This window comes from Juglans microcarpa x Juglans regia, chromosome 2D, assembly GCF_004785595.1.
Source record: "Juglans microcarpa x Juglans regia isolate MS1-56 chromosome 2D, Jm3101_v1.0, whole genome shotgun sequence".
In the NCBI taxonomy this organism is placed as follows: domain Eukaryota; kingdom Viridiplantae; phylum Streptophyta; class Magnoliopsida; order Fagales; family Juglandaceae; genus Juglans; species Juglans microcarpa x Juglans regia.
The window spans coordinates 28,427,672-28,439,645 of NC_054596.1; positions in this window are offsets into that span (position 1 = coordinate 28,427,672).

Below are 11,974 nucleotides of genomic sequence, written 5' to 3' on the forward strand. Positions count from 1 at the left end.
AGGAACCGTACTCGTGATGAGTTAAGGGTTGATGTTAGAATGACATAGCGAGATGTCAGGTGACGTGACAAGGTCATGGTGTAGCTTGTGTGTAGTCTCAAGCTATATGATGTGACATAAGGTATAATGGTGAATGGAGTCTTGTCATGTTAAGTGTTGGGATGAATTGTTAAAAGGGACAGATAGCATGAAGAGTCATGCTAGCCAGGTTAAGAGAAGGTTGGTATCGGAGTATGACCATTGTCCCTGCGAGCAGGTGATCAACATGTTATATGTTGATCTTAGGTGATAAAGGGGTAAGGTACATGTGTAATCTGGTTAGACACATGTGCGGGCAGATTCACCATATGTAATGGGTAATCTATCCGGAGCACAGTTACACAGTGCTTAAGCCTCAGAGTTGGCTTAGAGCCGTGTAGCATGTATGGATGAGAATAAGGATTTAGTGTGGGCTAAGGTGCATGAAGGTAGTGACTAGTGTATTGTTAGGATTGGAATGCATGATTCCATCGGTCGGAATCATGCGTCGAATGTGGTTAATAAGAAGAGTAAGACGAATGTCTTAGTGTCTTAATCCTAAGGTGAACCATGGGTTCACTTTAGTGGATGAGCACTCGAGGCAAGAGTTTGAGTTGGAAGATGTGGTGACCGTAAGTGGTCCTCGAAGGGTTTAATATAGTAAAGGGCATGTAAGTGCATGGGATAGAAGGAGAGTGTTCCAAGTGAAGTGTAGTTCTATTTCTAGTTTAAGTTGATTATGCATTAGATAGAGAATAACGTTAAGGTTATGTGTATGCATGTAGGTTGCCATCTGACACGCACATGAATGGACTGCATGATATGCAAGTAGCATGGAGTCCAGGTAAGTGTTACGTTCATACTCTTCTAGAGTCTTCTTAAAATATAAAGAAACGAAAAGAAACGCTTTTCCTCACGATGCTTTATGAAAAGACACGAAAGACGTTTCACGAAAGAAAATACTAATTGTTCAAAGGTATAAGTATGTACGGCCCTCCTTGGCAGCCCCTTTTTACGGAACGAAAGTATTAATTGTACGCATGCGAATGGATGACTATACGATGTATCTATTGTATGTATTTTCTAAGAAAATCCACGAACTGCACGAAAGGCATGAGAATGGACGCTTTTACGGATCCTACGAACCGATGCTTTCACGAGCCCCATGAGGTGATGCTCATGGATTCCATGAGAGACGACGTTCAAGGTGATGCTTATGGATGCCATGAAAGCCGACGTTTAAGCCCATGTATGTTTCTAAATGATGTTTTCCACGAACGAACAGGTAAACGAAAGATAGAACTGAATGAATTGAAAAAGGAAAGACGATTTTCGGGCTTACACCCCAAACGATGTTTTCTCATGAAAAGAAATGTTTTCTCATGAACTGAATGTTAAATGAAAGAAAGAACTGAATAAAAGCTCCAGCTCTTTAGAGCTGGCATGAAAGAATGAATGAAAGCATGAAATGTATGAAGACACGTAACGGCCACATGAATGAATGAAAGGGTACCAATGAATGGGCAGATTGCAATGCCGGGTAAGTAGTACTAGAAGTGCACCTAGTGCTGCCCCCTATGAAAGGGATTCCCAACCTGTGGCCATGGGTGGAGTCTGGGTCCAAAGGAAGACTGCTAACCCCAACACACGGGGCGTAACAGTGTATACTAGCCTATGAAAGTAATAAGAAAGAATATATGAATGCATGTATGCATGTACGCACGTAACGCACGAACTTTTAAGAAATGAAGGCACTAACGGGGGAAACTTTTTACGAAAAGAAAGCCCATTTTTCAAAAGGAAACCCCGTCCAGTGATGTTTTCGAATGAACGCACATATGCAAGAATGCACCGCATTCTTGCAGAAATGAAGGCACTGACGGGGGACACGTTTTACGAAAAGAAAGTCTATTTTCAAAAGAAAACCCCATCTAGTGAATTTTCAAACGAACGCACGTACGTATAGTATGTATGAATGATGAATGCATGAATGAAAACCTATGTTGTTATATTTTAACTGCATGTCCCTCCCCCTCACAGGAACTGAATGATCAGGACGGACACGGCCCATGGGGAAGAGCACGGAAGTCTAGGCACGAGTTTTAATTGTACGAGGGACCCTTTTATTGTAAGAATAATGTTTTCCGCTGTAAACCTCTTTTATTATCAAAGCACATTTTATGTCATAAACGTAAAGTCTTGCACCCTGGGTGTGCAAGTAAAAAGTTTTAAATCGAACGGTAATTTCCGTCGTCCTTTATAAATATATTTTATAAAAAGTCCCACCACAAGAACGGGCGTTACAGTTATAGTTCCCTTCACTCACACGGTTCTAGCCTTTATAATCTATTGGGCTTAAGTCCACCTAGGTCAAAACATAAATTAAGTCCTCACCTTAAGAACCTAGCTTGGGTCAGGATGTTACACAGACCCCGATAGCATACATTTGCAATCTAACTTAACCTACAAGGAAAAACCAGTATAAATCATTGATTGGAAGGAAAAAAATTGTGGAACTGCAAAACTCCATTGGTCAAAGTACTTTGGCAAAATCTTAATGTTTAGGAAGCGATTTGGGAGAAAGACGCTGATATGCGAGCCAAGTATCCTTAATTGTTTGGAATTGAATCCAGTCTTTTTTTGTTTTGGTCTCAGCTCAGCCAATGTTTTTGTATTCACTTATGAATAGGGTTGTTTTGTGTGATGCCTCGAGCCCCCGCTTAGGATTGAACGGTGACTGAAGCGCTGGGACATGTAACACAAGGCTACATACCCTTTGTACATGACGGTTAAAATGTAATGCACCTATTGATATACAATATTATGCAGTATGTAGTGAAAATTCTACTTAGGTCAAATAAACAAGACATATATCATGAAGCACATAAATCCCAACGCATAATTTTTTATAATAGTCATTAAAAGACTTAATTGTTTCAAAAGAAATTTTCAAAACGTGGGACCATCACATCAAGTGTCATCAAAATAAGTCATTCATCAAAAGGGTCCCATAACATAAGTCCTTTAGTGAGGCCAATCCTACTTGGCCTTGTCCTGATTCATAATCCTCCTTAGTTGCTAAAAAAAAACTGCAACACCTTAGTGATGAATTGGTCGGCAGCTTCCAACATTTCCAAAATAGACGGCTCTTTAAAGACCTCGCGTCTTTTCGGAGTCTCCTTAAGAATCTGGGGAGCTGGTCTCTTGCGTTTCCCCATGACTATCCTCTTGGGTTCCTGTCACAACTTCTACCATTCTGAGTAAGGGAATGGTAGTAGAAATTACAATGGTGAGATTTCAAGAAATCTCAGTAAGTAAACAAATAACATGTAACAAATATCATAAGTATATTTAAGCAAACTCAAAATGAATGCATGGACATGAAACTTTACTTATGCATTTGACTTTTTGAAAATACCATATACATCCTGGCTTTCATAACCATTTTCTTTCATAAAACATCTTTTCGTCATTCCATACTTGTGAGCTCGGGTTCTTGTTCATTTAACATAGTATAGCATAACTTGGAGCTTAAAGACTTTCTTTGACTTTTAACTTATAAATGGATACCTAACGTGTCACAACCCTATCCCGGGAAGGGCGGGATCGCAACGTACATACCTATCCTTTTCTTTCTTTCATTTCTTTCCTCTTTTTTTTCTAGAACATGCAATCAGCATGAACATGACACATGTGTACTTAAATTTCTAATTTAATAAAAGAAACACCTGATAAGCATTCCATTCGAACATTCATCCATAAAATACTCTTAGAGTCTATCATACGTTTATAAAAACATAACTGTTATAGTTAGAAAGAGACTCCGTCCCAACATAAAACACGTCTATACATAAACATAACCTATCATCCATAAACATAACTGTTCTAGTTAGGGAAGATCCTAAGCGTCTGTCTCTCCCTCTGTAGTAATGCCTTGCTCCCCAGCTTTTTCGTCATTATTTGGACGTTTAAAACATTTAAAACAAAAGTGAGTCGAATACTTAGTAAGCAGTACACCATGCTGTTAACTTATTAAGCACATAATCATTTCTTTTGAAAACATACATACATAAACATTTACTAATCTTGACAATGCTTTCATGCATAAACAGTTTAAGGAATAGGTCATACTTTCATACATAAACATTTAAGGAATAAGCAATACTTTCATGCATAAAAAGTTTAAGAGATAACTATACTTTCATGTTTCACTTTCTTTGGCCGGTACACACTATTACGCCCCCTATGTTAAGGTTAGCGGTCTTCCTTTGGACCTGGATTCCGCCCGTGGCCATAGGTTGGGAGTCCCTTTCAGTCAAGAGGCAGCATTGGGTGCTCTACCAGTACTACTTACCCAGCATTGCAATCTACCCATTCCTTTGGTACATTTTTCATTCATATGGCCGTTATGTATCTTCATACAATAAAACATTCATTCATTCAGTCATTTCTTTCTTTCATTCATGTCAGTCTTTTCAATCATTTCTTTTCAATCTTTTTCATTTAACAGTTCATTCATGGAAGAATACCATTTAAAAGCATGAGCTTAAACATCATTTTTCATGGCATTCATAAAGCATCAGTTCATATGGACATTTTAAAACACTTTCTTTGTGTCATTTAAAGCATGAGTTCATAGGGACATTTTAAAATACATTCTTCGCCTCATTTAAAGCATGAGTTCATAGGGACATTTTAAAACTCATTTAAAGCATCACTTGAAGCATAAGGCATGAGACATTCATTCTCTTTCCTTTGCAATCAAAACATTTTCATCATCTTTCTTACTCCAATGCACATGCATTTTTATAAAAAGGATACATTTTCATGCTATACTACATCTAAGAATAATCAATAAGTTTCTTAAGAGAGCGTGTATAAATCTCATGATTTAGAACCTATGTGCATGCATTACCTTATACATATACACACAATTATAATCGATAGGGTGCTTAACAGGGGCTATTAAGAAATGGCTTGTACATACTATATACATTTGCTCTTTTCTTTTGAAGAACATTTGCTATAAGAGAAATAGACATTCTTTCATAAAGAGAACTTAGTGTAAGAAGTATGGTCATAGCTACTTACCTCTATACTCCTCGATACTTCCATCATCAAGATAGGTCCTATTTCAATAAATAGCATAAGCAAGTTAATACTCATATAATATTCTTTAGCCATCACTTTAAAAGAGAAAGCCACGATATTACAATCTAACGTTCCTTCTATGCTTAGCATTAACCCAATGACTACTCCTCACATCAACTTACAAGAGAAATAACTTAAATATTAAGACATGCTAGCTGTCCATAGAAATAATATTTTAAAAGTTTACATGAAAAGTAGTTAAGAATTCATAGGCTTCAAGCAAGGTCTCTTTGGTTCAAGCTCACTTTGGGTTATGGACGTTAGGAGATAAAATCTGGAAATTCTCAACAATGGACTTTAAAATAAATTTAGGCATCTCAAGTATGCTAAACAAGTTTAGGAAACATGCCCTTTAAATCAACTTGTAGTCCCTCATTATAAAAAAGTTAGCTTGTCAATATTTTGGACTCTTGGGTCATGTAGAATTTAACCAAATGAGGGAACACAAATGGACTATTTTACATCAAGACATGGCATGACATGGACTTAGGAAATACTTGGACAACTTTACATATCCTAATACATCATGCGCAATTAATCTCTTATATCTAAGCTAACTAAGCTATAACCTATTCACATAAGCGATATTTTAATTAGTTTAGATAAAACATTCTTATTAAAATTAAAGTAGCATAAAGTATAGCAAAGTTACCCATTAAGAAACTTTAAAACCTTTAAACACTTAAGCTTATGATTTACTCACTTAATACCTTTCAAAAGCAAGATATAAAATTATAGAATCAAACAAAACCTCTAAACCAAACCTCCAACATCCTAAAAAATAGATTATCAACCAAACCTCGACACAAGGCACATGATATCAACATATATAATTTAAAATCACGATAATCATCACCTATGATTAAACCAAGTTTAATAACAACATAGCATTTTCGAAATATAGGAAAATACATAGCAAAACAATTATAATACCATTCGGTTTGGGCAAAAAACAGGGCATACATATTTATTTGCAATATAGGAATTTAACTACACCAAAACACAAGCTAAAACAACTTAGTGAGCTTTCAAAATACACTAAAATCAAATGAGTCAAATTAAGATTTTTTTTACCTTGAACTCTTAGCCCCTTTCAAAACACAAGTGGAAGACCAAATAGAGGTATAGCCGTATGGATGAAGAGCAACACGGTATCAATGTTTTAAACCCCAAAATCGAAACATCATAGGTAAAAAAAAAGGTGAAACTCGAAACCCACATGTAAATCACACAAGAGAATAAACAAAAAGTATATTACCTTCAATATTTCACCATTTGGAAGATGAAATCAATCTTTAGTTCTAAGCTTTGAGGCAAAGCCAAAAATGGGTATGGAGAAAGTATACTTGTACGGTTTGAAGAGAATGAGAGAAAAATATTTTTCTTCTTCCCTTGCCATGGAGTCACAAGCTTGAAGGAGATGAGAGGAACTTGTTTTCTTGAAGATGAAAGGAAAGAGGAAGGAAAGGGATGAAGGTGGCATTGGCTTTAGCTTGCTTGGAAAGGAAGTGAAATTTTCTTTTTCTTTCCTTGGGTGTAGATCGACGGGTTAAGAGGAACTAAAGGGAATTGATTTTAACTTTTCCTCTTTTGTGTTGCTTTGACTGATGGGTGCAAGGAAGAAAGTGAATTCAATAGCTTCCTTAGGAAGCTTATGGGCCCAAGGAAAGAAAAGAAAAAAAAAAAGATTTTGTTGCTTACCTTGGAAGCCTACGGGTTCAAAGGGTGAGAAAAAGTCAATGGAAGCCTACGGGTTCCGCCAACTATAGTTTGTCGACCCAAGGGTTACCACTCAATTTTAGACACTTCTGAGTGGACAGATGAGTTCCCTTAGGGCATTTCCCTGTCTTGACCTTCGGGGTCATGACAAAACTTTTAAAAGACTCATTTTCTTTTTGAAAGATTTCACAAACTCAATGCATGTGACATGAACTATGAAACTTTGAACTTTCATGGGACACATGCAATGCCGAAACATAATCATGTTACCATGTTTTTTTTTTTCATAAATCTAAGGCATTCGATCAACAAACAAAAAGCAAACATTCACAATTTCACATATATCATGCAATGGCCGAGACACATAAACACTAGCATGCACGAGAATTAATTTTATGCCTCTAAAACTTTAATCACATCATCCTAACCCTTCATCTATGGTCATGGCCGAAACTTATTATTCTTGAATATACATTACATCAACTTCATGAAATTAGAATCCTCTAATGTGCTTAACAAAACTTTATAAATGAACCTCCGTGTATCACCGAAACATATGAGTGAGCATGCTTAGGAAAAACAAGCATTTCTTTGAGTTTAATCCTTTGAAAAGATTAGGGCCCCATCTAGATACATAAAGTATTTTATCTCATCTCATCTCATCATTACAGTTGTCCCAAATTTTTACACAAAAGATAATAAAAAATTTAACTTTTTCAAATCCCAAAACAATAATAATATTAAAAATAATATTCTAATAATATTTTTTCAACTTTCATCTTTCATATAAAATCATCTCATCTTATCTCTGAATCCAAACCAGACCTATGTATTGTGAAAATCTTCATGAACATGTTAAGAATCATGCAAAAATCTGAAACCCTAAATATGGCCTTCCACTCCATATTCATGATATGAGATAACCACAATGAACCATTTCAATCATAGGTTGATCATTCACACAAGGATCCGATTATATCTCATCAAAGAACATCATCATATCAAGCATAATCATACAACCAAGCAACAAGTAAGTTCACATTGCATATAAATAAAATATCAAGTACAAGTTAGAAGTTTACTTACAAAAATTCACAATTGATAAATAAGTAAGCTGAAAATATATATGCAAAAATCATTAGGTTTGGTTATTTAAAACCCTAACTGGTGTGTGTATGTGTAAGCTAATGATGTCTAAGGAAAAGCTCCCAATATTTCGGACCTCCATTCCTTAAATCTGAAACTTGCATCAACTTAAGCCCTAGTTTAAAATAAACCCTAAAACTGTGTGTGTATATGTGTGAGCTCATATGGGAAACTCCACTAAACAAGTGCTAACTTCCTCTAGCTCGAGTGTGTGTGTGTGAGAGAGAGCATGAGTTCCTGGTGAACTTGCTAAAACTGAAACTTGCCTCTCATGGTCGTGTGTGGGGGTGAAATGGAAATGTGGTTTTTGGCTTCATACCTTATTTGATTTCCTCCTTAGAAAGTATCCTCTAACTTTGCTTGCCCTAAAAAATGGTGTTTGAAAGAAAAGAGAGTAATCTCAGTGGTCTTTGGATGGTGAGAAAGAGATAGAAAGTAGATAAAAAGGTGGTGGGCGAAAGCTTCAAGAGAAAATCCTCCAAATGACTAAAAAAATAGGGTTTTCGGCATCCTCTCCATTTTATAGACATAAGAGGCTTCTTGTACAAGCTAAGTTTCCTTGCATGGATGCCATTCGGCACCTAACCATTGAACCTCTTCTCCCTCTCCATCATTTGATTGTGTTGGGAACACAAGAGAGACTTCAAACTAGTGGCGCCTCCCTCTCAAAACTGAAACCTCCATCCCCTAATTGCCCTTCATCTTCGGTCTTGGTTCAATGAACCTCATGGCAAAATGGTGTTTTACCTAACTTAGATCTTCCTCAATCCCCTACAACTGTGCATGTGTGCCAAGTGGCACATGAGGAGTGTGTGTGTGCATGATGGCCAAAAAGTACATTTCTTCCCAAGAAGATGTTTCTTCCACCAATGTCTTGGACATTGTGTGATTGGTCACAAAGGTGGCAAAAGTGCACAAACCTCCTTGCCCTAGCCATCCACCTCAAGGTATTTTCTTACAAAAATCCTTCTACAAACCCTAGTGGGCGTGTAGCTCCTTCTTCCAACAAGATCTTGCCCTTTCCCAAGACAACACTTTTCACCTTCTATTTGCATACATGACACATGGCAAAAATCACCTCTATGGTTACCGTGCATGCCCTTTGGACTTCCCTCAAGTTCCAACTTTTCATGTCACTTCATCTTCCTTCTAGAAACTCTCTCCTATAGTGACAAGTGTCACCATACTATCATCTCATAAGAAAGCCTTTTTGCATGTATGACGCATGGCAAGTGGGAATCCATTTCCTAGGGTAGGCGTGTACCTTAATTCCAATGGACTCCAAAACTCTAATTCCACTACAAGGCCAAATTTCTCATGGGCTTGGCCTTCCTCAAGATCTCATATGCCTTCTATTCTAACATAATTTCTCAATGGGTTACTCCTCCTCTCCTGGCCCAAATTAACAATATAAAATAAAATGTGATACGTGTTATTTTTATGCGATTCTTATTTCTTTTTTATTTATGAAAAGTGTCAGTTCTCCTTTAGTTCTGTTGATTTTATTTTATTTCTATATATTTTCTTCATTTTCTTGGATTTGAAGGAATGAGAAGACTTAGTACAAAAGGAGAGTATTTTGGTACAAAAGAAGAGACTATGGAGCCACACTGACGAGAGGTGACGAGATTTGAAAATGCAAGAAGACTTACCCCTCAGTAAGTGAATAGTCTTTCCTCTTAGTAGGCGAGAAGACCCAGGCACGACTAGAAGGCGACCAGAATTGGTGATAAGAGTTGGGCAACAAGTGAGATATTTTACCTTCTAGACAACAAGATTAGGCGATAAGCGAGATATTTTACCTTATGGGAGAGAAGAGTTGGCACAAGGCTCCGGGCAATTAGGTTGGGCGACTAGTCTAAACAACCAACCTAAACGACATTATGGGCTAAAACTAGCAAAGGCAGACAGTTTTACCACTCAGTAGGTTGGCGAGAGGGTTCTATCATCTCGATCGGGAGTCTTTCCTCTCGGTAGGCGAGTAGACCAGTTATATTCAGCGTACATGGCATCCTGGTCCGGAGTCTTTACCGCAATCAAATTGCTGACCACCAAATCCTCCCGAACTCAGTAAATCAAGCCGCATATTACTAAATCATCCATTTTAAATAATTCTGTTATTCTTAGGATGATTTCTTTTATGTTAACTTTTATTTTTAGAAACTATTTTCCATTTCTTTAGGCTAGATTGTAGTCGGATTTATATTGTTTCTGGATTTGAATTTTAATATCTATTTAATCCCGTCTTGTAGAATGAATAGAGAGTTAGAGTTTTTAGGGTTTTGAGTCTGTGAGTTTTTAGAGTCTGAGTTTTAAAGTAAAAATGTTCCAGAGTTTATTATTTTACATTTCTTTCAAGGAGGGGGATTTGGGGGAGCAGAGGTGAGAGCTCTATGCTTCATCAATTGACCCCAACGAAGAACACCAGTTTTATTGTTCTTCTTTTTAATTTCATTATGAACTAATTTTATTTTCTAGATTTTTGATGTAGCCTAGCAGTGAACACAACAATTTATATTTTAAGTTATTTATTTTCAATATTTCTATGAGTGAGTATTTATTTCTTGTCTTAATGATTGCAATTTTTTAGTTAACTATTGTTCGATCTATTAAATCACAGTGAGATTGAGAGGTGACTTGTGAATAAAACTCTAGGATTAAGCACTGTTAGTTGAGCGAAACTAGAGATAGTTTACCACGATTAATGTGATTTTCAAGAAAAATTCAAAGAACCTAATAAGTATCCAATTAGTTAAATTCATATAAAGAAGTGGAGTTATTAGTTAGAGATATTTTTGGTATTGTTTGAGAGAAGATATTGAATAGTTAAGAGATTTTTATCATTAACTTGGAATAATTAGAATTCTATGACAAGGAAGAATAAATTATGTGGGATTTGCTAGGTGACATCAAACGCTATAGATCTATTCTTATTATTTTTAAAAATCTTAATTTTAATGCTTTTGTCTTCAATTTAATTTTGATAATCTATTCTTCAAATTTTGATTTTCCAAATAGTAATTAATTTAGTTAATTTCAATACTCAATAACATAATTATTCCCTATGGATTCAATATCCATTTTCTTTAAAATACTTTATTACTTGTTATGATCTTGAGCATTTGCAGATATATTTTTATGTGAACAAAATGCATAGAAAACTTAGCAAAAATCTTGGTTGTCACAACCTCCCCCCTTAGAAAAAGATTTCGTCCTTGAAATCAATACCGTAGTCACAAAACAAATCTATTAATAGAAAGAAAACCAATCCTCATTGGTACCTCTTGCACTGGCTACGGTAGAATCCTCAGATGATGATGGACAAGGTACTTCGCCTTCTTCTTCTGTCACTGAATCTTGCGATAAATAGAATATCGTGTCCAAGTCATAATCGTAATACATGTTTACTTGCATCTCATTTAACTTATGCTCAATCTCGAGCTCAGTGTCTTCAATGGGTTGTCCTTCTTCCTGATAACAAATACAGTCAGTAGATGTATCTGAAGTTTCAAAAGGCACATATCTTGAAGTATGAGCTTCTGCAACGCGACTAGACTCTACCACAGGGTTCAGTCCGAGTAGACGTAATGTAATGCTCGTCCTTGTGGTGGGTCTTTTTATAAAATATTTTGAGAAATGACAACGGGAATTACTGTCCGATTTAAAACTTTTTGCTTCTTCCCAGGGTGCAAGACTCTACGTTTATAAAATAAAAATGTACTTTTACAATAAAAGAGGTTTACAGCGGAAAACATCTATTTTAATAATAAAAGGCCTTTCTTACATTTGAACCTTGTGCTTAGACTTCCGTGCTCTTCCCCATGGGCCGTGTCCGTCTCGACGCGTACTTCATTTCTTTCCCTATGGGGGGAGGGACATGCATAAAAACTAAAATGAGTCGAAGACTCGTAAGCATTACTTCATGCAGTTAAAATATAAT